This window comes from Rattus rattus, chromosome 6 (assembly GCF_011064425.1).
Source record: "Rattus rattus isolate New Zealand chromosome 6, Rrattus_CSIRO_v1, whole genome shotgun sequence".
Classification (NCBI taxonomy): Eukaryota; Metazoa; Chordata; class Mammalia; order Rodentia; family Muridae; genus Rattus; species Rattus rattus.
This window is the reverse complement of record NC_046159.1, coordinates 154,278,160-154,305,225: the sequence shown is the minus strand read 5'-3', so window position 1 is coordinate 154,305,225 and position 27,066 is coordinate 154,278,160. Positions and strand designations below refer to the sequence as shown.

The following is a 27,066-nucleotide window of genomic DNA, read 5'->3' as shown; positions in this document are numbered from 1 at the left end:
CTGCAACCCAAACAGCCGTTGAAAAGATCCAACACTTCAACACGGTACAGTCCGAGCGCAGGCTGGTGCGCTGCAGACTGAAGAGCGGTGATAGGAACACAGTCCCTGTTATCTGCAGGTAAACCAGCTTCTCTCATTACGGGGGACAACGCACAGTGAAGACGCTGTGGATTCACAGTCTCCAATCTGTCCTGAGGTGTCTCACACAGCTTAGGTGGCTTTGCATAGCTAGGCTCACACATGCTCACACTGTGAGGGCTGAACCAGACAGACAGTGAGGTGGCGACGAGTGCCACCAGAGACAGTTCCAGTTCATTCTGCATTTGAGTTTTGAATGAGCTCAGTTTTGCTCATTACAATTCCAAGAACGTTTTACTGTTGCCAGATTGTTGTTACTTTATTATTATTATTATTATTATTATTATTATTATTATTATTTGACTACTACTACTATTACTACTACTACGGCTTCTCACTTCATATTTAGTTATGTGACTTGCCAGGTACACAAGTCACCATGAATCTTCCTGGACTCAGAGCTACCCACAATGAGGCCACTATCCCCTCTCATGTGTTGTGTGTTGGCAGTGAACCCCATGGCCACACACACACACACACACACACACACACACACACACATGCACCCTTCCCCCAGCTGTAGCATCTTTACCCACCCATCTAAAATTCGGGGAAGCCTTTGAGTCATGGATGGATAAGTTGTTCCACAGTGAGAAGAAAATGTCCTTGCGTACAAGTGGCCCAGACCAGAGCTTTGCCGTTGTTGTGTTTTATAAAAAAGAAAAGAGAAGGGAGGGATATGTTTAATAGAAGCACAGTACGGTGTTGGGAAGGAGGTGACTCTGCAGGCCCATGCTGAGGCATCCCTTCCCGAGGTACCAGCCATACCACGGATATAGTATGAAATAGTTTATTTAGGGTATGGGGAGGGAAATTGAGGAGGGAGTGGAGACAGACAGACAGACAGAGACAGAGAGACAGAGAGTAGAGGCTGGCCATGAATACATGGAAAAAGAGGGGGAGGGGAATGGGGAGACAGAGTAGCAAGAGAGAGAGGAGGGGGCAAGCAGCCCCTTTTATAGTGAGTCAGGCACACCTGGCTGTTGCCAGGCAACAGTGGGGCGGAGCCTAGAAGAAATACTAACAGTTATGCTTTTTTTTTTTTAACCTAGAAGGTAAAAGGCTGTGATAAGCCAGGCTAGAAACAAGGCCTTGACTGAAAGGCCTGTGGCCTCCAGGTGTGACAGATACTTTCAGGAAACTCTTCCAAGCCCCGTGCTTGGAAAGTTCCTCTTGTCCAGTCTCTCCCAAGACCTCGTAAGATTCTCCAGAGGTCTATTTAGGTACATTTCATAAAATAGCTTTTGACCCACATGGCATAAGGAGGGTGGCCACACCCACCAAGTCCTCAAGGTGCCCTGTACCCCAGGAGTCCTTGGACTGAGTATCTCTGTGAGATCTTTCTGCTTGGCAAATGCATACTGATTGATTATGTTATCAAGTACTAAGGGACAAGGGCAGGCGTGGACTCTGGCAAGCTTGGGCATGGGTTGGACTCGGGGTTTGGTCCAGCCCTTCTTGGAGGAACATTCTCCCCGAGGGCCAGATGGTACTTGTCCTTTCCTGGGAGGCTTGGAGGTCAAGGGTTCTAAGTCCTGTGCATGGTCACTCCATTCACCTCATTCCTGCCACACCAAGGACAGTGACAGCATGTAAAATTCATTTCCTCCCCTGGAGTCTCATTGGAAAAGGCTTCACCCAAGTTCTAGAGCCAATGGCTGGATGCCAGCTGCAACCCAGAGCTGCTGACATATAAGATGGGTCAGATTTGTGTGGAGCAGCACAGGAACTTCAACCCACCCAGGTTAATCTCCAAGGCAACTTTATTATGGTGGTTAGTATGTATTCTTTCACCGTGTACCATCAGGCAGACGAGTGAAAGGTCGGAAATCAGTCACAGACCCATTCAGGGAACAGCGAGAATCACAACCTCTCAGGGTTCGTCTTACTGCATACTCGAAGCTCACAGCTAAACGGAGGATGAACACACGCTGACTACCTGAGTCCAGGTCTTTCTGCCCGATGGGAGGCAAGGCTGGATTGCTAGAATGGACCAGCAAGATGGCTCAGTGGGTAAAGACACATGGAGCCGCACTGGCTAGCAGCATGCGTCCAGTCTCAGAACCCATGTGAAGGTGGAAGGAGAGAACTGATTCTCCAGCGCTGTCCTCTGACCTCTACCCTATTCCTGTGATACCACCCCACCCCAAATAAAGATGAAAACAAGCAAACAACATAAACACCCTAAAGCAAACATCTCACTCCTGAGCAGAGTCCGGAGGGCAGATGCTGGGGGACTGGGTGGTGTGACAGATTGCTGGGGTATTCTCTGCTTCCATTTAGCAGACAGGCACATTTCAGGCCACATGAGCCCCGCTTGCTGACTCTGTCACTGGAGAAGTGCTGAGTGTGGACTTAGGACACTGAGCTGTCAGCATCCTGGCTGTTCTCTGAAGAGAAGACAGGACTGGCCACAGAGCTCATCGGAACCTTAATGCGGGTCTCCTGGATTCCACTGTTGGGGTCCCCTGTGGTTAAGTGACTTTAGAGGGAGGTCTGCTTTACAGAATAGAGGTGGCTGGCACAGGAAAATAAAGCAGGCTCAGAGAGGCGTTCAAGAGATAGAGTACTCCAAGGCAGAGTTTCCACTCCTCCCGGGCCCTTCCTTCATTCATGTCTGTCGAGACTCACCACCTCCCGTAGATCCTGAGAGCAGAAGCCATAGTGAGATTACACAGAGAAGCATCTCTGCCTTGGTTGTCATTAGATAATGACACCTTGGTAGGGTGAGCTGTACGCTGCCACAGCGTTCACAGAGGGCCTGAGTTAGTTACTTCAGTCTCCAAGGGCTGCCTTTTGCTCAGAATCAAATCACTGTGTTCTAAACCACACAGGCACTTGTCCTCACCAACTGTGTCACAGGCCAGGAGGACATGGCAGCAGTTTGCTCAAGGTCACCCTTGAGACATTTCCTAGAGTTTTGTAATCTGGTGGAAAGGTGGCTTTTGTTTTTGTTTTGTGTATGTATAAAGGTTTTAAAACAGAAGAGGCCACCTTTTTTTGCTGTTGTCTGAAAGGACACAGCAGTGACAACCCACAGATGTTAAAGGAGCACAAACCACGAGCCAGCAGCCAGGCTTTGGCCACCCTGGTCCACACAGTGCTTGAAATGGCTCTTTCAGAAGACTTTGATAAACAGACATTAGATCATTAACTTGAAGTCTACTGCAGTGCTGGGCATGGAGGCCACGATCAAAATGCTGGTTCGTGAGGTTGGGAGATGGCGTAGGTGGTGTGCTGGCACAGGCTTATAATTCTAGCAATGCATGTGTACACACACACACACACACACACACACACACACACACACACACACACACACACGGGAAGGTGCTGATATAAGGAACATGTGCTTCCCGCCTCCGAGTCTTTCCCTCTGCCTGCTTGTTTCTTCTGATGGCTGCTTCTCTCTTACAAAGCCACAGCTTCCTCATCACCCTGGCACCATCATGAAGAGATGAACGTCTCAAACTACAGAGAGAGAACACTTGACAGTTGACAATGCTGGAGTGATTTTTTTTTTAGGGCTCAGGGTGGCCTCCTTGGACATTGATACTGCACCCCTACAAACTCCTCACTTCTGCTTCTAAGAATCAATCTGAACACTCAGTAGAATGATGTCTTGGGGGTCTCTGGGGACTCTTTAGTGAGGAGCCAGGTTGGGGAGGAGGGTGGCAACACCGGGCTTGAGTTTTGATCCTAGGCAGTTTCCTTCAGAGGACTCTCCAGAAGCTGCTCAGGGATACTGGTTGGGGGGCTCTGGGGAGGAGGTGACTTCGTTCTTGGTTTGAAAGTGTGGCAGCGGGATGTAAATGAACCAAGGAACCTGGCCCCTCTGCCCCACAACCGTAGGGTTTTACCTAATTTGCAGGAACTAGGCTGGTAACATGAAAACCCAGGCGATAACTAAACCCAGGTTGTTTCTGATGGGACGGATAGGTCCTTTACTAAATCATGGTCTTAAAGTGGTAACCACATCCTCTACAGTGGGAGAGCAGGAAGAGGGGCAGGAAGAGGAGTAAAGGCTACCACCTCCTTACCATCACCACCCTCATCATGTCTTCGTCAAAGCGACCCCTGTCACGTTTACTCTGCAGATGTAATATACAGTAATGTCTGTATATTACTGTTTACAGATGGGAGCAGATGGGCTGACGTTAGCTTCAGAGTGATGGAGTAATCTTTGGGCTCATCCGGTCTTCAATTCTAAGCAGGAGCGGGAGCATGCCCCTCTCTCAGACCAGAAGCCAAGGTCGTGCTGCCCGGGAGGTACAACAGGGCCCTGAGCAGCCCTCAGTGGCAGATCTGCAGCCAGTGGCTCTGAAGATCCGGGAGCACGTGGCGTGTTCGCCCTGCTTTCAGGCTCCGACGCACCCATTTCCTCCTGTGGTCTTGGGACTTCAGCATTTACAGAGATGAGAGCGCCTTTGCAGAAGATCAAGGTTTGCTGCGCAATCTTTGATGAATTTGAAAAGAACCAAGTCGTGGAGAAAAGCCTGTACTCACCCCGCCACGGGCCACTCTGAACAGGAATGAGGGTCCACAGGCAGCAGGGCGGCAGCGTTGCGCGAAGCGAGTGCGGTCATCCGAGCCACTTCGACCCGGGGTTTCAATCGTGGCGTGGTTGGGCTGCGGGTGTGTTTCCGGGGGTTGGACCTAAACAGAGACACTGCAAAACCATGGATCAGAATCAGCTCCTGGCGAGTCCGGAGCCCGCTTACCTTGAGACAGAGAGCGCACGGCGACCACCCGGGGGCAGCGTGGGCCGCGTGGAGTGGGACAGTGGCGCCGCACGCCGCGCACTTCCTGTTCAACGCGCGCGCCGCCTGCCACCGCCCAGCGCTCCCGGAGCCTGCGTTGGTGCCAGGCCCGGCCCCCACAGTCCCAAGGGTGCCGGGGTACGCGACTCAGAGGCCGCCCCGGGCGGGCGCCCTGCCCTATTCTCCCCTAGGGGTTGGGGCGCGCCCTTCGGCCCGCAGAACCCAGCCAGCCGCCGCCACAGTTTATCCCTGCGGCCACGCGCCAGCCCAATTGCGACGAGTCTTCGCCTTTGCACCTCCTCTTCCCCCTCTGCCCTCCCTCTTGCCCAAAGAGGAGGCCCTCCGGGTCCCAGGCTCCCTACCGCTTTATTGTGCGGCCCAGGGTTATGCATTTCTCCACTAAGTGTCTCTGGCCACTGTTTCCAACGAGGCAGAGACAAGGGTAGGCTGTTTTCCAAATTGCTGTTGTTAATTGCACCTGCCTGGCCGATTACCTCTGGGAATCTGTGGGAGGAGCCGAGAGGTGGAAAATGTTGCTTCGCTTTGCAGCAGGAGGAAAACTTTATCACCCAGCACGAGACTTCTGCCACGCGTAACCAAAAGCAGCACTGGCCGCGACGCTGCACCCGATGATTCTATAGGAGAAAGAGGACGCTCCAACCCGGCATTCCGCGGACCGCCAGCCCCTCGGGTGGAGCCCCGCGTGTTACCTGCGCCACCCGCCCTCCCCGCGGAAGTCCCCACGAGGTGTTTTCAGGGTGGGAGGACAGTCATAAAAAGCGCGTGGCTCCAGTGTAACGGCAGCAGCCCTGGGGGGCAGCGAGGGGCCCGAACCCCGGGAACAAGGCACCGGAATTAACTTCTAGCTAAAGTTATGGGAAGCGCAGCCATGGACACCAAGAAGAAGAAAGAGGTTTCCAGCCCTGGCGGGAGCAGTGGCAAAAAGAACCCTAGCCTGAAGAGGCGGTCACTGCGAGTGCACATTCCGGTGAGTCCGATCCCTGGAGCTCCAGACTCCGGCGGCGCCTAGGCGGTTAACACGGGACAACCCGCGCGCGCCGTCCTGTCCCTCCTGTCCCTTCGGGAGGCTGGGGAGGGGGAGGGGCAAGGCCCAAGCTGGGCCGCAGAGCCCGAGATTGGATCTTGGTCCGTACTCCAGTGGAGCTATGGGACTGTCTGGGACAGAGGCAGGGGTGTCTGCTGGGAAGCGAGTAAGAGAAGCGCGCTCCCGGGTGCGCAAAGCCTGGCGGCGGACTGGGCGTAGCCCCGGATCCCGCCGGTGCGGGTGCTGGGGAGGGGGTAGTGAGTTGTGTTGTTTTGTTGAAAAACGACCTTGTGAAGTGTGGGGAAATGTGAGTGGAGGAACTGCGCGTCAGCGCCGAGAACTGAGGAAAAGAGTGGTGGGTGGGAATATAGCAGGGGCCACGGTGTGGCAGCACCCCCAAAAGGCTCTCTCTCCACACCAATTTCCTCAGGATGCATGTGAGTCGCGGCGGGGGCCCTTTGCAATGATTCCCTTGGTTTGGATCCAGAAACATTTTGGGCCTCGTGGAATCTGGGGGCTTGAGGTGTCCCTATCATATTATACAGGGCTGTTGCTAACTTCAGCCCAGATCACCCTGCCACCTTGGTTGGACTTTGGTGACATTGATTTAAACAGCCAGAGGGAGCAGCATGCAGAATAGCTTGCTCACAGCACTGAGCATCAGTCTGGCCTGCCCTAGCTGGTAGCCCAAGGGCACTTGTTCTCCTCTCTGTAGAGGAGGATCAGGAGGTGTATCCTAGCCGTTAACTTTACCCAAAGGGGAACCCCACTTGGCTACATCCTGGCAGTGACCAAGCAAGCAAAGGTTTTTACAAAGGCACATGCTAAGCAGTGTGGGACAGCTCAGTGAGTCCCACCTCCGTCCTGTGCTACCTGACAGCATCCACGCTGATCCATCCACACTGATCCCAGAGCCCGCTTTCCAGCGCTACCCACTCAATTTCACCCTGAAGAATGAGTAGTGGGCTTTTCCTATTGTTGGCCCCAAGCCTTCCTTTCAGATGTGGGCCCCTATCTTTTTATTCCAGTCCAGGAATGTGATACTGAGTGGAATCTTGGGGCTTGAAGCCCCACACAGATAATAGGTGTACTTTGGGGAGCTATTTAAAGGTGGGCATCTGGGGGAGTCAGGAGTCCCACGTGACCTGAACATATAAGGGTGTGGATATTACTTGAGACAATACTCCTCATCACATTGCCTATATAAGACATTTTAAAACTATTTAAATGGAAGGCGGGGTGGGGGGGCGGCTGGAGAGATGGCTCAGTGGTTAAGAGCACTGACTGCTCTTCCAGAGGTCCTGAGTTCAAACACAGCAACCACATGGTGGCTCACAACCATCTATAATGGCATCCTATGCCCTCTTCTGGTGTGTCTGAAGTCAGTGACAGTGTATGCATATATAATAAATAAATAAATAAATAAATAAATAAATAAATAAATAATAAATATTGAAATAGAAAGCTAGACATTGCTGCTAAGATCTGTTTAACAGTGACCTTTCGAGCTGGCCCTTTAACCACTGTTTGTCTCAAAAAATGGTGCCGATTTGTCCACCCTGTGGGGAGGTTGGAGTAAAACAGTAAATGGGGAAGAAAGCTCCTTACAGTGTAAAGTGCTGTACACTCATGTGGTTATTACATGTATGTCAGAGTATGAAGAGATCCCAGCACTTAGGAGGTTGAGGCATGGTGATTGCTGTGAATTTAAGACTAGCCTGGGCTAGAGAACAAATGGGTCTCAATATAAACAGACAAACAAACGTCAGCAGGGCTGGGATGGCAGGGGAGGGAAAATAGTGCCCACTGAAGAAGCCACCGTGAATGGAGGCCAAATAGAGCAGCTGACCCCGACCCGTATGTATGTGCTTGTCAGCGGGGCAGTATAGGGCAAAGTCCAGCAGCAGCTGAGGGACCAACAGGCCACTCTGGATGCTGAAAGCCAGTGTCCAAACTAGGACACTCAAGTGTATTCTTGGCATGACCCGGCCTTTCCTGAAAGCAATTTCCACTCACTGACACACAGCTGCTCACCCATGTGACCTGGGCCTGTGTTCTCCTTCTCTCTTGTGCATGTGTTTGTGGGTGGGCCCAGAGGGTCCTGTCATCTACCCACTAATGCTGACCTATTGATTACTGTGCCAGGAGAGGCTGTGAAAATGGGCACTTAAGGCTCAGGGCTTAACAGCCGAGCCTAGGATGTAACATGACAGGTCAGTTCCACAAAAGGCTGTGGAGACCAGAGTGATAACCATGGGAGAACCATTTCCGGTGCAGAGAGAGTGGTGCTTCTGGCTCCAATAGAAGGCAGTGTCTCATGGAGGGAAGGGAATGTCCTCAGACCAGATCAGCAGGACTTTGAAGGAATTGGATTTCAAGCAACATACGATTTTCTTTCTTAAGTATGTCCCATGCTCTGTTTGGAACGCACTCACACTGTAACTGGTCTATTGCTGCTTAACTGGGTATCCTGTGCTTTCCCCTGTGCTTGAAGGCCAGACCCTGCCAGGCACAATAATTTCTAGTACTTTCATCCCAGTGCTCTGGAGTCAGAGGCAGAGAGAATTCTGTAAGTTTTCCTTAGTGAATTAATTTCAGGGCAACCAAAACTCAGGAATTGCTCTCAGAGACAGAGGAGTTGCAGCAAAGACCTGTTCCCTATGTGCAAGCCGTCCCAGGTCCGCCATAGCCTCGAGGGGAGCTTGGGGCTTACGTCTTTCTGCCTGTCTGAAAGATTCTTCCCAGCTCTGGCAGCTGGCTCAGCTGAATGTGGGGACACCTCAGGTACTGGGATGGGCCCTCTTTTGGTTACATTGGCTCTGATACAGTAGCTGAGACCTTGTATCTGATCTACATGCACAAGGCAAGGGCTGGAGGAGCGAGGGGATGCTAACTGGGAATGGCTTGGACTTTTGAAACCTCAAAGCTCATCCCCAGCGATACATCTTCTCCATAAAGTCACCTTCTGACCTTTCCTAAATAGTTTCACTAACTGGGAAATTTTGACATTTAGATATTTAAGCCCATGAGGGCCCTTATCATCTGAACCACCACAGTGCAGAAAGGACAGACTTCCACCCAGTAAGGTGTCATTGGGTAGACATACGGCTGCACAGAAACATTTCAGGAGAACCCAGCAGCGGGGCTGTTGCCTCACGTGTTAGCATATTCTCATGACCTGTCTGGCTTCTAGAAACTTCTTCCTTACTCCTTTGCTAATGCCATTTAATAACTTAAACAATTCACCATGACCGAAGTTCTTGTCTTGGAGCCTCCTTCGGGGTTCTAAACTGAGAAGCTATTAAAATACGAGGAACAAAAACTCATGAGAGCTAACCAGCCGTGGACGCAAGATGAAGCGCTTTGGTAGACTTCCAGGGGTCAGAGCCTGAGCACCCCTCAGTGAGGGAAGGTGGTTGGGGGATGCCCGAGGAGGGCTAGAAGGACCAGAGCAGGATCTTGTGTGACACCGAAGCTGCCAGGGAGGTTGAGTTCTTGACCTAGTAGGCACTGGTGACAGCGCACATGTCCCCAGCCCTCTTGGGAGAGGAGCTCCTGAAATCCTTCACTGTCACTGGAGACAGACTAAAAATAGAGCCCAGGGCCGCTGGCCAGTCAGAAGGTTGTGGTGGCACAACTGGGCTTGAGTGAGAGCCCATTGCTCAAGATACTGCCTGCAACCTGCTCTGTGTGGCTAGCAGGGGAGTCTCACCCAGCTTGAGGCCACAGGGCCCTCTGTGCCGGTGATGGGCCTGTGACCACACTCTCTGCAGAGCATGGGGATAGGAATTGTCCTCTGAGCCTGGAGCTGGAGGACCAAATGACAGCATGCTCTGTCCCTCTCACCACTGAAGCACCCTGAGCTGGAGGCTGGGGGGTGACATTCAGCTTCGACCTTGACAGAGACTGGTTTGAACATTTTGTACATGCTCTTTGATGGCAAGGTATGGTTCTTGGATTGGTTTTGGTATAATAGCATTATCTTAAATGCTTTTAAAATATCAAATCCTAGGCGTCAGTCTGAACCTACTGATCTGGAATTTCTGAGACAAGACCCCTAATTTTGTTATTCATCAAGTTCTTCGTGGGATTTTTATGCCTCCTGGGTTTGAAAGGAACCGGTGTCTAGTTTCCATTTCTTCTGTCCTCATGTCATCCGTTCCGCCTGTCATCTGTTTTTCTGTCCATCCATCCTTCCTTCCATCTATTGACCATCCATCACTGTCTTGGCTGGTTTTATTCCAGCTTGACAAAGCTAGAGTCATCATAGAGGAGGAGCCTCAGTTGAGACTGCGCCTCTGTAAGACCCAGCTGTAAGGCATTTCTTAATCGGTGGTCAGTGGGGGAGAACACAGACTTCTGTGGCCCTGGCTTCTATGAGAAAGCAGACTGACCAAGCCATGAGGGGCAAGCCAGTAGGCAGCACCCCTCCATGGCCTCTGCATCAACTCCTGCCTTCAAGCTCCATCCCTGTCTAAGTTCCTGTGTTAGCCTCTTTCTGCTATGGAAGTGTAGGTTAAATAAACCCTTTCCTCCCAACTTGCTTTTGGTCATGGTGTTTCATCATAGCAATAAAAACCCTAAGACAGTCACCGACCATCTATCTAATCTATTAGAATATCCATGTAACAATTGTCCATTTATTTACCATCTCTATCCATACATCCACTTATGTCATCTAAACCTGTCCAAATAATAGTCAAGTATGCATGCATCTCGTGTGCGTGTGCGTATATGCCTGTGTGTTTTATGCGTGTGTGTGCGCGTGCGCGTCTGTGTGTGTGTGTGTGTGTGTGTGTGTGTGTGTGTGAGCATGCCCATCTATCTCTGTCTATCCATACATCCTCTGTCTTTCATAAACCATCACAGTTTCCCATCCATCTTTGAGAAGAACTACCCTTTACTACTGATTGTGTGACAGTGACAGGATATTTCTGACTACCCAGTTAAGATTGTCCAGCGACCGGAGTAGCCCGGTGTGATGTGATTCAGCCTCTTGGTTTGGGCCCTGCTTCTGTGGTTTGGCACCTTGGGGTGTCCTCTTACAGGACCCAGACGTCAGACGCTGCAGCAGCTCAGTGCAGGCCCAGGACTCTTGTGCCTCCAGGTTCATTAACAAAGCTTGAGTCTCGAGTCTGCATGTTGAGTCTGGCCAGTACCTGGGCTGCTTCAAGGTGGGCACAGCATGCCGACTGAATGTCAGCAGGGCACAGCGCGTACAGTTAGTGCTCTGGAGCCAGATGGAGACTGTAGTCCTACCTTGTTTGTAATACATGCACACGCGCGCACACACGTGTCCGTGTGTGTGTGTGCGTGCATGCGTGTGTGTGTGTGTGTGTGTACATATATTGCATATGTATATGTTATATATTATAAATATATATGACATGGTGTGTATATACACTAAAATTCTTATAATTTAAGCAGGATATAATAGAATTATAATGTGTATTAGACACTAGTTAGATCTAGGGATTTAGTTACTGGTTTATTAACTGTACTCAAGTTCCTCCCTCTGTGGCCTGTGGCCATCTTTCCTGCAAGTAGCCTATGGCTCCATGTCCTGAGTCCTGTTGTGACCAACAGACTGGAGAAACCACTGGATGTGAGGTCACCTGAACTGTCTGCTAGACACAGCCACATTGTCCTCTATATCCTGGCCATTGTGAAGTCAGCTGGGCACATGCGCTGTTGGGACCCCCACCCCAGCTGAGCTACGAACTGACCTCAGAGACCAACCCGGACTGAGAGAACTCTCCAGCAGATGTGGAGAGCTGACACACACACACACACACACACACACACACACAGACCAACCGACCACCAAAGCCTGCTGCTTTAAATCTCCACAATCTGCCATATTTGAAAGCAGAAAGCAGTGGCAGAATCTATTGGCGGGCAGGTGCCTGTGGCTACCCTTGTAGGGAGTTAGGAGCCATGGACACCTTGGTGCCAGCTAAGCCCCCAGGCCTTGCACTGTGCCTGCTACATATGGCTGGACATAAATAAAGCAACACCCCAGTTACCAGACAGAAGTGCAGTCCAGGATCCTTGTAGCTTAGTGTTCGTGCTGATGTTCCGTGACCTGAGGTACAGAATGACTAGGGGGTATACGACCCAGAGGAGGCCTTAGGGAAGAGGGCAGAGTGGAGACTGGGAGGAGGTAGATGCCCCTCGTTCCCCTGAAGGCTGGCTGCTCCACAGCCTTCACCATGCACGCGGGTTCATCCAGTCCCATTAGCAGGACTGTGTTCTCTGTGCTGTCTTCAGAGGAGGACTCCCCCTTGCTTGCACTGCCTAGGACCCCCCACCCCCACCCCACCCCCACTCCATATCTCTTGGCTTGTGTCAGTATCGCTTCAACATTGCCTCTGTCTTAAACGGCCTTTCCCTTCAGGGTGGCTGTGCTAACATGTATTCCTCCTAAGAACGTTAGCCATGAAGGATTAGGGTCTATCCTGATGGCATCATCCTAGTGCAGCTCCCATTTCAAACAAGTTCACATACACGGGTTCCGTGGCCTAGGACTTTAACAGTGCGTTCTGGCTTCCCGGGCTGTGGGGAGTGTAGCTCATTGATCTGCCATTTCTGCACCTCCTACCTGGCACGGGATCCAGAGCACAGACTTGAAAGGATCTGCAGCCGCCCTCCCTGGCAGCAGATGTGTAGTTCTTCGTCTACACATCCTGCAGGACGTTTCTCTCTTCATAGAATTTCAGTCCTCACCCTTGGTATCCCTCCACTTAGCCTTCCTGGCACAAGAGGAGGTCACTATAAGACCACCCTTCCTGAGGACTTCATCGCCTCGGGAGCGCTGGGCAAGCTTCCCACAGTGAGAAGGAATGGCATTCTGCCTGTCAGAAAAGCAGATGGGAACCCGGTTCCACCGAGAGCCCATCGGTCTCTGTTGAGCATTCATCAACAACTTCACTGCCCAGCTGGAGAACACCAAAACACCAGGGCCCTGGCAAGAGCCTGTGGACCAGATGCTATCCCATTGGTCTGTGGCAAGCCATGAATTGGCAGGCTTCCTGTCAACAGGAAGTGAAGGATGGAGATTTAGTTATTTTCTAAGTAGGTAGAGGAAGGGTACAGTTTGAGTGGGCAAGCAGTCTGACTAGAGGTGCTTCCCCGCTGGTGGGGCTAAAGTTTAACCATTTCCTCTGCTCCGACTACAGAGGCACACCACAGGGGGGAGTCCTCTGAGAGCTCCCTGTGGTTTAGCCCACTTTCACGTGGCTCCTCCACTGATCTCCGAATGAGGTCACAGCTGATTAACCAAGCAAGTAAAGGCCTGTTCTAACCTCCACGCTCAGCACTTCTTATCAGCCTGTGTGCCACGTTCCAACAGATGCTGACTCTCGAGATTGGCGGGTGACTAAGGGAGAAATGGGCAGGCGGGGTGTTTCCTGGGTGGTTGAGTTTGTGCTTGACGTTTTCGGTTAAAGGAGCTGAACACAGACATGGGGAGCCTGACTCAGGGAGAGCAAGACCCTTTGATAGGCTCTCCAAGTGTCCAAGTGCCCACGAGAGCAAATGTGCCACAGTCAAACATCCCCGGCAGGGAGCTGTGTGCATCAGAGGGAGGGTCTGGGAAGTGGGAGAGAGAACGACTGTGGAGAAACCTCACCTCAGAGCCCGTTGATTTTTCAGGAAGTTTTCCAGGCTATAAGCTGGTTATAACGCTGCCCAAATGAAGTGTGGGCTGGGAAAAAGGCAAGGGCAGAGGGTTTCCACTTCCCTCCCCGGTCAGTCTAGGGTTAGCTGGTTAGCTCTCAGTGGGCACTGCCAACCATAACACCTTTTTCTAGGTGTTGTTTGAAGAAAATAGAGAAAGGTATCCACACAGCACAGCAAACCTGAACAAGACAGGCGACCGTGGAAGATAAGAGATCAGCTGTGCCGGCCGGACTGCCAGCTGCTAGCTCAGTGCCAGATGGCGAGTCCTTAGGTAGAAGAAGACTCCAGGACTCAAGTATCTGCCTTGATCACCAGGCTTCTCTCCAGTGATTACAACCTGTTTCTACCAACAGGGACCAGGTCTGGGCAGGAATAGGACAGGGAGCTAGGTGAGAGTAACACTATACTTCTTCAGTTGTTCACACTGCTCACCAGGCAAGGACAGATGGACCACCAGTCCCAAGGGCATGCGACCTGGGAAACTCCGTGGATGGGGCCAGGGCATCCTTGTGTTTGTATGTACTCTGTGTCATGGCGGTCCGTGCCTCCTCCTTACCACAGAGTCTAAGAAGTAAGGACATTCAGATTGGTTCTCCAGCTGCCCATGCCTTCCCTGAGTCCAGGGTGGTCTGAGGAGAGGCGTGAGGGGAGCTGGTTCTCCCACAGGTAGGCATTTGATAGCATCCTGTTTCTATCAGCAAGGATGAATGGGTGTCCAAGGTGATATTTTGGCCCGGGAGGGAAGCCAGGATCAGGAGAATAGAGAGGTTATTTGTCTTTGCACCATTCTTGCTTGTTAAATGTAGTTTGAGATTTCTTCAATGACCTCGGGGCTCAGGTGATAAAATATTCTCAGCTATGGGACAGAGAAGCAGTGAACAGTGGTATCAAAGAGAAGAACTTGGCCAGGTGGCCTTCCGTTGGTTGCTGAGGGAAGAAGCAGCCCAGAGGGCTTGTGGTGCTCCCCCCTAGGGAGGACAGAAACTTCTCTCTGGACCAGTCTGCCTTTTGCTATGACCCACCATGGGCCCTTGGCTTGCTAGTGGTAAACCAGCGGCTCAGACTCAGGTCTTCTATTATAACCAAGTTGAAGGAGAAGAAAATTTCTCAAGTCTACAGGTGAGGCCCATGCCTGGCCCACATACATCCTCTGCTTCCTGACTAGAGGCCGGTAGACTGCCTCACACCATGACCATAAAACATTTCTGTTTTGTGCTAGCTCAGAGCAGCAGTTGAGGCAGAGGTGAGCACAGACCAGGCTGCGGGCTGGCCTGGCGTGTTTTGTCTTTTGTGGTCATGCCCAGATACTGGTACCCAGGAAGGACCAAGGCAGAGTTCTGTGGCTCCCGCTACCGGTGCCTTCCTGCTTCCAGATTAGCCGCTGTGACGTCAAGAAGGACCCTTGTCTCCTTTCTTGCTAAATGATGACGACTCTTCAGTGAAGTGGGTTCCTTTCTTTAAAGGTTTTTTTGACCCATTGATTCTGTACCTCAGCTCGGCCCTGCAGAGGTGGGAGTGGAGAGCAAGCTGAGTCACATGGACAGGCAGGCTATGAAGCAGTCACAACAAATGTCCCAGCCACCCCCCAGGGACCTTCTGGAGGTGGGATGCCCTTTGGAGTTGCCTCCAAATAGAGAAATGAGGGTGAGCCTTTGCGATCATGGTCCCTGGGAAGAGGAGAGAAGCTTGGGCCATGTTAGCAGCCACCTCTGCAAGCCTAGGTACTTTCTGATATGTCTGCTGCTCTCCTTACTTAGACCCCAAGCCCCTTCAGAGATGACAATTACGGATGCCCAGGTCAATCCAGAGGAAACGCCTCAGATGATCACGGTGCTAGAGAGTGCAGAGATGCCCAGGCCAGCTGAAATGCGGAATGACAAAACCAAGACAGTCTTTGAGAATCAAAATGTCTAGCTGCCTTTAAGAACTAATGTCTCAAAAGCTGAGTGAATCCATTATTTACCAGTCTTATGGAAAGCCCATCTTAAAAGAGATGTACGCGCGCGCACGCACACACACACACACACACACACACACACACACAGAGAGAGAGAGAGAGAGAGAGAGAGAGAGAGAGAGAGAGAGAGATTTCAGCGACTTTGCATCTTGCTGATTTAATGAGATGATGTATCTTATTGTGCCTCTATCTTTTCTCTTTCACCTCCTACCTGGGGAAGTTGTTTGGGTCTTTTGCTCAAGCTAACTGACCAGAAACAGCACCCCTACTCTGCCCGGGGGACTATCCTTTGATTGGAAGCTGGTCTGGCACCTCCTCGGGCCAAGAGCCAAGCCCCAGCCCTTGTGCCTCACAAGCTCCAGGAAACTCTAGTTCCTGGTGCTGTAGGAGGAGGGAGCTGCCGCCTGCCGGGCTCCAGCATGGGGACTTGGCTGTCACTCATGGCAGATCCTTAAGAACAGAGTCTTGGCATGAGCAGGGAAGTGGGTTGTGCTCAGCCACTCCACAAAAGGAAGATGTGGCTGAGGGAGCAGACATTTGGGAACAGGGACAAAACTGCCATCTTCAATCACTGTCCCCTCGGCCTCTCCCTTTGGTTCCTGGTGTTTGGGGTTTGGCTAAGTCCGTTTCCAGGTTTATCAGCTCCCCTTACTCACGCTGAGACAGGCCCGGGGCCCAGAGAGAAAGCTACCTTGAGGTATGGCTGAACTACTGAGCCCTAGTGTCACACACTAGGAACTTGAGAGCCATATCAGGGGTGCTGTTGTAGGAGTTGGAGTGATTCGATGCACTGGGAAATTGTGGGTACCCCCTGGGGACTCACCGGCCTGGAGAAGACTATGAGAACACGGGCTTAGGGAGAGAACATGGGTAGAATCTTCATTCTACCATGGCTCGAGAAAGTTCTGGAGGTTCAAGTTCCTGCCTGACACCATAATATGGCTTCTGTCTCAATGAGTACAGGGGCATTCCCTTGTCACATCAGTCTGTGTGAAGTCAGTGAAGAGGGGACAGGCTTCGCCCCGGATGGAGAGTAGGGCATATAACACAGCAGTGTCTCCTGGGAATCTAGAGGATGAGTAGGTTGTGTGACCCTGGGCCCCGGCAGCAGGTGTGGCCTGGAGTCTTCAGTGTCTGCTCCCTGGCCCCCTGCCCTAGGCCTCCAGGCAGCTTCCGGCCTCGGCTTCTCCCAGCTCCTTGCTCTGTCAGCTTTACAGAGGCACAGCGTCGGGCCCACCAGCTTCACAGAGCTGTTTGTGTCCAGGGTTTGTTGACACGTCAGAGAGGTCTGTCTGTACTGGCTCGAGTTCACCACCACGTGCTTTCTTCTGATCTGGGGACCCACTGTCCATGTGTCCATAGCCCCTGACAGCGCAGCTCACCGTGGACATCGCCTCAGTGCGCCTCAATGCGCCTCAGTGCCTGCAGAGGCATCGCGTGTCAAATACATGTCAGCCTTAGAGCACTCAAATCACGGACGCTTGGACGTAGCCGTGGTGAATTGTATGTCGGGCATGGCGTGGTTCAGGCTCAGTCGGGAGGAGAAGATCGGATACAAGGAAAAGCAGTACAGAGTTGAAGCTTGTGGGAGCTATACGTGTTGAAGTGCTCACCAATCTTGGACAAATATCGCCATGTACCTGGAGACCGAAGTGGGATAGAAGACGCCAGGGTGTGCAGGCATACAAGTTTAAGAGTCTCCACTTTGCTGAAGCGCGAGAAGCTTCAAGTGATGTCTTAACAGATCTCCCAGGTTGGCTTTTGGATGGGGAGTGATCAATGTGGTAGCTGGTTCCATTGATTGTCAAGGTCAGACAAAGGTCATTCTGCAGAGAGGGAGCACCCCTGGGTTACTGCACCCACTCCTGCTTCTCTGCACGGCCTGTTCCACCCCACCCTTGCCACGTGAGAGGAGCTACCGTTCCCATTACACAGGTGGGAAAAAACCTGCAAACAGGCTACGAGTTAGGGGCAGCGCGGCCAGACAGCTAGCCGGAGCCGTCTGGCGCCTGAGCCCACACGCTGAACCACTAGGCTGAACGGGCAGATGGTGCTGGAGGCGATGTGCAACCTGAGAAAAATGCGTAGAGGGGGCAAGGTGTTTGTCTCCAGCAGTTTTCATAGACTGATTTATGGATGTCCTCAACCCTTGTACCTCACCAGTCCGTGTCGTGTCGTATGCCTCCCCCTCCCCCACCCCCCACCCCCTGTTGCTGGGTCTGCAGCCTGGAGCCAGGTGAACCTCTGTATTTGCCCCGTTCCTTGTTTTCTTGGGGCTCTGTAAGTCTCAGCACTCAGGAGTCTGGGAGCTAGCAGAAAGGAAGGTCCTGAATGTCACCCGGTGAAAAACAATGACATTTTTTAGCTCTGATCTACCCTGGCATCTTCCACGTGACGCCGTGTTTTTTTCACTACTTTCTCTGCTACGAAAGGCTCCTTGTTTAACTGGTGTTTGAATCCCCTGCTCCCTAAGAACACTTGGCTCTCCCGTGGGCATGTTTTATGGGAGTGACCCATGCCTCGCTCCCTGCGAGTAGGTGTGAGGCTTAGAACGTTTTCCCTCAAATGCTGCTTTCCACAACTATACTGGTTTGCCGTCTTGGTTTGCTGTTTGGAGCCCTGGAGAACGCTTCCTTCTGTACTAAGACTTGGGGCTACAATCTGCTGGTACCTTTTGCTACCTTCTTACCTTCCCCTATGGGAATCTTCTTTCTTTCTCTGCTGTCTGTCTGCCACTCTCCCTGTCCTTCCTTTATTTAGTCTCCTAAGAGCCAAATTTCACCAGGCTGGAAAAACCTGCCTTCTGACCCAGTTCTAGGTCCTAGTGTGGCTGCAACAGCCAACCCTGGGCGGGCCAGCTCCGCTGGGACAGTGCAGTGTGCTCAGTGGGACTGCGTCTTGGGCCCCCAGGCCGTCTTTGAAGGAGTCTTCCCCACTAGTCTTTGCTGGACACCATTCGACACTTGGCATCACACCAGCCTCTTTCAAGCGTTCTGTCACTTAGCCAATCACAGCCTGACCTGGTTCTGCTTGTTGCCCAATTCTATAATCATGGAAAGGGAGGCTCAGATGGGATGAGTCATTTGCCCAAGGGACACAGCTGGTGAGGGCAGGGCTGACGTTTGTATCCAGTGGGTTGTCTGCTAAATCTACTGTTTTTTTTTTTTTCCCCAGTGAGATTTCTTCTTGCTTCCTTCCACATCCTACTTGGGGGAGATAAAGAACGCAAAAATACCTTCCCAGAATCTCCCAGTGCCACAAGAAAGGCTTTCCATGAATGGATGTGACTTGGTACACATCCATTGCTTGCTCTGGTTTCCTTGGTGTCATCGTAGGTCCTGGGTTAATTAGGATTAGAGGCTTTGCAGATCGAGCTTCTCTCCTGCTGCCCCTCTAACTAGCTGGGCGATAGGCTCCTCCGCCTATCTAAACTAATGCAAGAGGCTAGCCAGAAGCAAACTTGAACAAATTAGGACTTCAAAATAAATAAAAATCACCTTTCTTGCTTAGTTGGTGCCCGAACTGGCACAAAGCCATGGTTATCCCCAGAACTGCATAAACCGAGCCGATGGTGTGCTCAGCAGGTGGGAGGTGGAGGATTGGAACGTCTAAGTTAGCCTCAGCTACATAGTAAGTTCAAGGCCAGCCTGAGCTACACAAGACCATGCTTCAAAAACTATATATAAATAAAATGTAAATAAGGGTCAAATGTGTTCCAAATCTGGGAAGAGCAGAGGGTGTGTGTGTGTGTGTGTGTGTGTGTGTGTGTGTGTGTGTGTGTGTGTTGTTGTTGTTGTTGTTGTTTCTCCCCGTCCCGGCTGTTTTTTTTCCCTTGGGCTTTCTCATCCTACCATATTGTAGCATTCTTTAGGTAGTGAAGACAATGGTAGTAACTGTCTCTGGAATTAGGTAACTTTGATTTAAGCAAGCAAACAGGCCATCTCTTCAGGATCCATATGGTAGAGATGTGGGCATGGCTCTGGGCCTGTTCCCCTCTCTGGTTTCTGCCCACAGGCTTCTCTCCCTGTTCTGCCCACCCACTTTCTCCTTATGGTGCAGTTGAGAGCACCTGTCTGCCTGCTTCGACTGAGCAAAAGCATGCCGGAGGCTGTCGTCTGCCTGCTCAGTGGCCTGTGGACTCCTGCAGGTTGGTGAGTGGGGGCCACTAATCCAGCGTCCCCCGTGCATATGTGAGCAGTGCTATCATAGTCATATGAGGCTGGGCAGTGAGGCTGTCCCCTTCCTCTGACTTTCTTTCTCCTGCTGGGACCTTGGGTATGATCCTGGCTTGAGACCACTCTTGCTGTCCACTCTCCCTCAGGCAGGGTGAGAATCCCCAATGTGGCCTATGAGCTGGGCGTCCTGATTCCAGGCTGTCCCCATGCCCTGAGTTCTGACCTTGGGACCAGAAGTACTGAATTGTCCTTATTTGGCTCTGTAAATGAGGCGTTGTCTGAGGGCCCCAGGGCCTTGGCTGTAAGTGGTCTTGAGATCCCTTGTACTCCTCAGACCCCAAATGTTAGTCCATGCTCCTTGGTAGCTAGATTCCCATTGCCTGGCTTTTTGACGGGGAGGTTACATAGCTCTTGTCCCTAGGCACTGATGATCTGCCTCCAAGTACTTGTGACACAACAGAAGGGTTGCCCAGAAGCATTCAGGGACACTGTGGCCTTGGGCCTCACATGCAGCCATGACAAATCCATTCCCTCGAGCTAAAACATGACGTGTTTTGAGGTACTGAAGGGTCATATGTGTACGTGTACAAGTATTTGTATTCACAGGTGCATGTGCACGTGTGTGTTTATACATGTATTTGTAGGGAGACCGTATAAAAAGACATACATGCACATTATAGTATGACCCAGACTCCAAATACAAATCTACTTGGTTTTAAACCAGCTCAGGGTCAGCTCTGCTCTGTGAGGTGGGAGCTAACAGGCACAGTGCTAGTGACCACGCTGAACAAGAGTGGGTTAGGGTTTTGTCTTTGGGTTCTTGGCTAGGCATCCAAGTGTCTCTTGCAGGAGGTGGGGGTGGGGAGACCTAGCATGGAGGTCCCAGCTTCCTCACCTATGAAGCGAGAGGTTTAGGTTCCGCTGTGGAAACTGGAAGGGAGCAGTGTGGTCTGATAGGAAGGGTCGGAGTTGGGGTCAGAGGCCCTGGCGTGAGCCACTGTCTGCTGAGCAGTGGAGAGCAGTGGACGCTAGCAGATTAAAGTGGGGCGTGTCCAACCGGTGACTGTTTTTAAACTGCAGAACGATAGATAACCTTGCAGGGTTAACCAAGTATGTGGCTCACCCACCGTATGACTTGCTAGAGCAATTTTAAACAGCTGAGCTTTGAAAGAGAAAATCCGGCATTGGCAACCCTGTCATCTTGCAGGCTCCTCCTCGCCTAGTCTGCCGATTTCACTTCCTGCTCCAGGCTCTTGCTACACTCACTCATCCAGCATTGGGTCTGTCTTTCCTCTTCCGAAGGCCACGCCTAAGGGTAGCACATGGCAGGCCAGCCCTTGGTTGTCATGATCACCACCTGTTTTTAAAAAAGTTCAAGCAGAAAAAAGGTACCCCCAACAACTCCAGCAGGGAAGGGCTGAGGGGGGAGGGGGAGGGGAGAGCGAGAGAGGGAGAGAGGGAGAGGGGGAGGGAGAGAGAGAGAGAGAGAGAGAGAGAGAGGGAGAGAGAGAGAGAGAATGAGAATGAATCTCCAAAGACCCGAGATTTCACAGAGAGCTCCTGGGACTCCATTTTGTGGGAGGTTGTTAAGGTTGTTAAAGTTTTGTCAGCGCTGGAGTGAAGGCCCAGTGGAGGCTACACTGCTCTCCCTGCACCTCTTTGCTGCTCTGAAATAGCCAGAGGACTGATGAGGGAGGGGTCAAGGTCTCCGCACTTCCTCAGAGATCCAGGCAGACGGCAACACCTACAACCATTTCTTTCCCAGACCTCCTCCTAGGAGTCCGACGGGACAAAAGCATTCATAATGCAGCTATGTTCCTGAGTGACCCTGGGTATCTTGTAGCTTCTCAGGGCCCTGAGCGTCCCTTGCTGCAGTTCGTAATCTGGAGGCGTACCCGAGGAATGTCCTCCTCCAGACAACAAACGAGTGTCCTGCTCTTCCAAGGGCCACAGTCTGGGGATTCGCTTTATTCCTAGCTAATGGTGTCTCAGACTGGGCTGTTGCCCTGCACCCGTGTTCATTGATAAAGCTGTGGTCATTAGCAACTTGCTTCAGAGCAAGCAGCCTTCTGGAATCTGGGAGTAGACTGTGGAGTGGAGTGGAAAGCCAAGAGCTCTCCTCATTTAGCTCTGCTCAGGGCTCACTGGTAGCTATCTTACCAGATGCCCCTCCCCTGGATGAGCAGGAGGGCCTAGCTTCCCTCTTACTAACCCACGCAGGTAGGGAGGTGTGCAGTCCGTGTTTGGACAATAGGTGGAAGCAAATGGAAGATTAAGATGTTTGTGATATGAGATTCAGAGGGATCTGTGGGTGAGGAAAATGTCCTGAGCTTTTGTTTCTAGAAGCATCCACCATGGCCCTTCTGGCCCATCAGTCTTCTCCAGTAAGTAGGAATGATCTCCTTGGACATCAAGGGTTAAGGGTTAAACAATGAGGAGGAACCCAAAAGCTGGCAGGTTTTGCTGAGCTGGGAATGTGGGGATGTTCCTGGCAGTCACCTCTGGAGAGAAGCCAGGCATCCATGACAGGAGCGTGAGGACCGCCCCGATGTGCTGTGCATAGCCGATCCCTGCCCTGATGCCCAGCATCACACCGGGTGTCACTGCCGTAGCTGTCGCTGGCAGAGGCTCAGTACAGGGAGTGGCCGTGAGGTGGATGAGGCTCTGCATACTGAGGGAGCAGGTTCTAGAAGGGGAAGTAGTTTAGCAAAAGCAGAAGCTGCTGTATGCCAGACAACAAGCCCAAGGGCTTCAGAAGAGAACGCGCTCTGAGCAGGCACCCGGCGGCAGCACCAGAACTTGCTTCGGTTCTGGAAGGCCGTGTTCCGTCCAGACAGCCATTGGAAGAGGCCTGGCTCTATTACAGTAACCTGACTGAATTCCCTCTGACGTGGGCCACAGGCCTTATCTCCCCGGCTCTGGGTTTCTTTGGTTTTCCATATTTCCACCCCTCCGCCTGAAAATGAAACCTTCCATGCCAGATGTCTCGGCGGTGAGGGTACAGACGGCCCCCTTTCGGTTGACATTCGTCAGCCGCCGAGAAGGCAGGGTACTGAACACACTGCTGGAGGAGAGAGACCTGATCACCCACCACGTGGCTGCTCACCGAGGGTTTCTCCTCTGTATCGACAGATCTTGCTTCCAGCAGGATTGTCAGAGATCAAGAGGAGAAAACTGGTCTTCAATGTCATCCTTCGTCTCCCTGGCATCAGACAGAATTAAACTCAGTGACACGGAGTTGGGAAGAGGGCTCAGTGGGTAAAGTGTTTGCCAGTCTAGCCTAATCAGTGAACCGTGGGCCCCAGTGGAAGACCCTGTCTCTAAAACCATGCAGAAAGCTCCCGGGGAACTACACTTGAAATCGACCTCTGGTCTCCACACACACACACATGCATAACACACACACACACACACACACACACGTATGAACACCCATCCCCGACCACCCCACCTGTCCCTGCCCTGCCCCCACACAAGACACCTCAGTGACTTGAACTGATTTACCACAGCATCGTCTGACCTCTGTGCTCTTCCCCAGCACCCGGTTTTGGGTGAGGTGGGACAGCAGCAGAGCCAGTTGAGGGAGCATCTTTCCCTTGACCAGTGACAGTGGAGGCGGGAGGGAGAGCAGGACTCTAGAGTCTGCCTAACTGACTCGAACCCAGGCTCGGGATTCCACTGCTTGGTGCGAGCCTCGGCCCGTTGATCCAGGAGGGCTGGTGGCTTCTCTTGAGCTGCGGTTCCCGGCTTCCTACAGGACGGAGCACCACCAACGTGGGCTATTCTGAGACAGAGCCTAGAACAAGTTCCCATTTGCCTGATGCGCTCTTCTCCCCCCATTGCATCTACTGGCCAGTTTCTTTTAGCCTCAATAAGAGAGCATTTTGACTCCATCTTTCGGTAAAGGGTGCCCCTGTGGGTATGTTTCCCTTCCCAGGAAGTTTCTGGAATGTTGAACTAACAAGTTAAGGTAAACCTTCAGCCGAGGTCTCCCATGGCTGTCAGAGTGCCTAGAAATAGATATGGACTGGCACGGCTTCCTGCCTCTGTCCTGACTCGTCCTACAGACCCTTCACCAGCTCCAGCCTCCTCAGGGTCACTATCTCGTGAGCACTGCAGCACTCAGGTTTTCTATACGGGAGCCCCAGAGTCCGACAAGGGGGCTGCATAGCCCCAGCATATTCTGGAAACGGACAGACAACAGACTAGCGGGAAACAGCAGGAGTGAGGTTCCTCAGGCTACAGCTGTCAAGGTAGAAACACGATTCTCACCTCCAAGGTGATGAGGTAGTTAATTTTTTAAAAAAGATTTATTTATTTATGTATGAGTACACTGTAGCTGTCTTCAGACACACCAGAAGAGAGCATCAGATCTCATTACAGATGGTCGTGAGCCACCATGTGGTGGCTGGGATTTGAACTTGGGACCTCTGCAAGAGCAGTCACTGCTCTTAACCACTGAGTCATCTCTCCAGCTCGAGGTAGTTAATTCTAGAGCCAAACATGAGTCAACACGGCCCGAGAACACAGATTCAGGACACCCCGGATTCCGCGTTCCCGTGTTGTGACAGTTTGATGCAGTTTTCATAGTAGTAGAGCAAAGGTCACATAACAAGGCACTTTTCCAGTGCGTTGGTGGGGACAGCAGGCAGGTGGTTCCCACAAGGCGGGAGAAGCTCTGCTGTAGGCTTCAGATGCTGCCCCACAACACGCTCAGCCTTACTTAAGGAATTAGTGGTCTGAAAAGTCAGTGCACTCCAAGGACGTTCGCCTGTTCATCACAGGGGCGTTAGTTCAGACACAGGGGCTCCAGATCACCAAAGATCAACTGTAGTTTGGCTCTGTGCCTTCAGTGTTTCAAGTTTCTACCATCACCCAAGGACCGATCCGTTCATCTGCCTGGCAGAAGGTTCAGTGGAAGGCATGGCTTCTTTCTGGGAACCTTTGTTCACAGAACCCACTCAGCAATGGCAAATGTTTGCAGAATGTGTCCCCCTAAAAGATACGTGGGCGTCCTAGCCTCAGATTCCTCAGTATGTAGTCTTAGAAGGCAGGGTCATTTCAGATGCGGTGAGACGATGTCTCTGAGAGGAAGAGAGGGACACCAGAGACAGAAGCTCAGGAGCACCTGTGTGAGGCAGAGAGGCACCTGCACTTGCAACTGAGAGCCAGGGGTTGCCAGGAGCTAGGAGAAGCCCAACGAAGCCTCCCTACAGGATTCAGAGGGAGCCCACTCTGTGCAGACCTCCAGGCCTCCAGGCGACGTGGCTTTAAGCCCTGTCCCTATTGTGGGATCCTCCTCCAACAGCTGTATGTCACGAGTGCAGTGGGTCTGCCACTTTGCAAGGCTGCGTTCCTAGGTCCCCAGACGCAGAGACCAGCAGAGACCTGGAGAAGGTGAGAGATGGAAACTCTCCGCTACAGGTTTCCCTGTAGTCAGCCGAGTATCTCAGACTCTCACAGAAGGGAGGGGCTTCGTATCAGGGAGGTGGAGGGCGTTGTCAGCCCTGAAACCTGCTCCTGGCCACCTCGTCTCTTCAGTGTGCCAAGGCAGAGGGGGTACCCACTCCTTCCCTTCCCTAACTCCAGGGTCGCCTGAGACTACCAGAACCATACTTTTCCTTCATGCAGAATACAGACAGGAGCCGTGGGAGCCACAAGTCCAGGCCAGCAGCCTTGCTTGGACCCACTCTGTGCACAACAGCTACCTCTACCTCCAGATTGGCCCAATCTGGAGCAGGGCACAGGGGTGGCACTGTTGGCTACTTGAGTTGTGAAGGTCAAATGAGATGGGGCGTGTTAACTAAGTCCAGTCTTAATTTTTAAAGTTCGCTGTTATACTTGGCTGTGTTTTCTCGTTCCGGATACACCCAGAGACATTTAGAATTAGTCTGTCTGTGCTCCTGTAACAAGAATGCTCAAAGTTGGATAAAATGCAAATAAATAAATACATTTATTCCTCAAATTCTGGAACCTTCGATTCACCCCCAGCCCTCAAGCCCTCCACCCCTCACAACTTTGTGTAGCCCTTCAGGCACTCTTCAATAACCCACCAAGCCCCATTGCGTTGCCCATATAATCATGGGTGTCGGGCCATCCACTGGCATGGCTGACCAAACATGACCATAGCCTTAAAGAATTCTGGTTCTCCCTCCCCCCAAAGCCATCAGCTACCTATCGCTCCTCTCCTGCAATGGAGGCTCCTTATCCCTATGCCTGCTCCGAGCTGGAGTGTTGGTCCTGCTGGTCGTGGGAAGGGCTTGCACAGACAAGGGAGGCTCTGTAAGTCCAGAAGACATTGTTTCACACCAGGCCAGCCTGGCCTCTTAGCATCATTCTGCTCCCTCTTCTTCCCCAGAACCCGAGCATTAGGCGAAGGTGTGCACTTCCCTCTCGTGGTTGCATTTGACCAGTTCCTACACTGCGTGTGTGAGGGTGCCCATCTGTGGGCGCTGGGGTGCAGGTGTTTAACCAGCTCCACTGAAGGGTGGCTCTGATGTGTAGGCTTGCTGCTTGCTGTGCTGTGAATCTCTGTGTCAGACTGCAGCTCGATGCCGGTTCGTGGGGCCAGAAAGAGAGGATTTGGATCCCAGAAGCCTGCGTTGGCTCCCCCAGCCTGATAGGCTCCCTGCCAGGAGTCAACCCGAGGTGTGACCTCTTGGCTTTATACTACTGAGGCATGAAGCTTATTGTGTGAGAACAAGGCGAGGCCGTGCCTAGGTAGGAGAGCAGGCCTGGGGTGTGACTGGCCAATCCCCGGTACTAAAGGACTTGGATTCTCAGACTGGCCCATTCTCACATTGGAGCCATATTTTCAGAGAGTGAGCCAAGTCCCAGGAGAGGACCCCAGGACAAGATCAAGAGGGGACAAGGAACATCAAGGAGACAGCCTTAGTTGAGTGCTTCGAGGGGCTCTCAGGCTCCAGGAGCCCATGAGGAGAGTAGACCCTTGGATTGGGAGTCTGGAGACAGCTGGAGGTGACTTGAAATGAGGAACAGAACTGCTCTTGGGGGATGTCAGCCTTAGGTGGTTTTTCCCTCCTAACTTGGGTTTTTAATCCTGTCAGGCCCAGCTCAGCTCAGCACCCCAGGGAAAAGCCAGCAGCTCAGGGGCTTCTTTTGCTCGCCTGACCTGGAGGAGTATTGCTGCCGGCACCCACTCAGCTGTCAGCGCCCGCTCAGCTGCAGGGTATGGCTGGCACCAGCGGCGTGACTGCCGGTGTGCGCCCACAAAGACACTACGTTTCCAGAAACTGGGCTTGAGTTAAGGTCACTGTCTTCAGTGTCCTGGTGTCTTCACTGGGAGACCAC

The 27,066-nt window shown here is 52.0% G+C and overlaps 1 long non-coding RNA gene across 1 annotated transcript; it reads right to left on the bottom strand.

Moving 5' to 3' along the window:
• Positions 1-1,883: 1,883 nt before the first annotated feature.
• Positions 1,884-5,563, bottom strand: LOC116904220. The gene is made up of 2 exons (XR_004388335.1): positions 5,393-5,563; positions 1,884-4,807 (listed from the first exon to the last, which is right to left on the bottom strand). It is a non-coding gene; the product is annotated as an uncharacterized LOC116904220 (long non-coding RNA).
• Between the last annotated feature and the right edge of the window lie 21,503 nt (positions 5,564-27,066).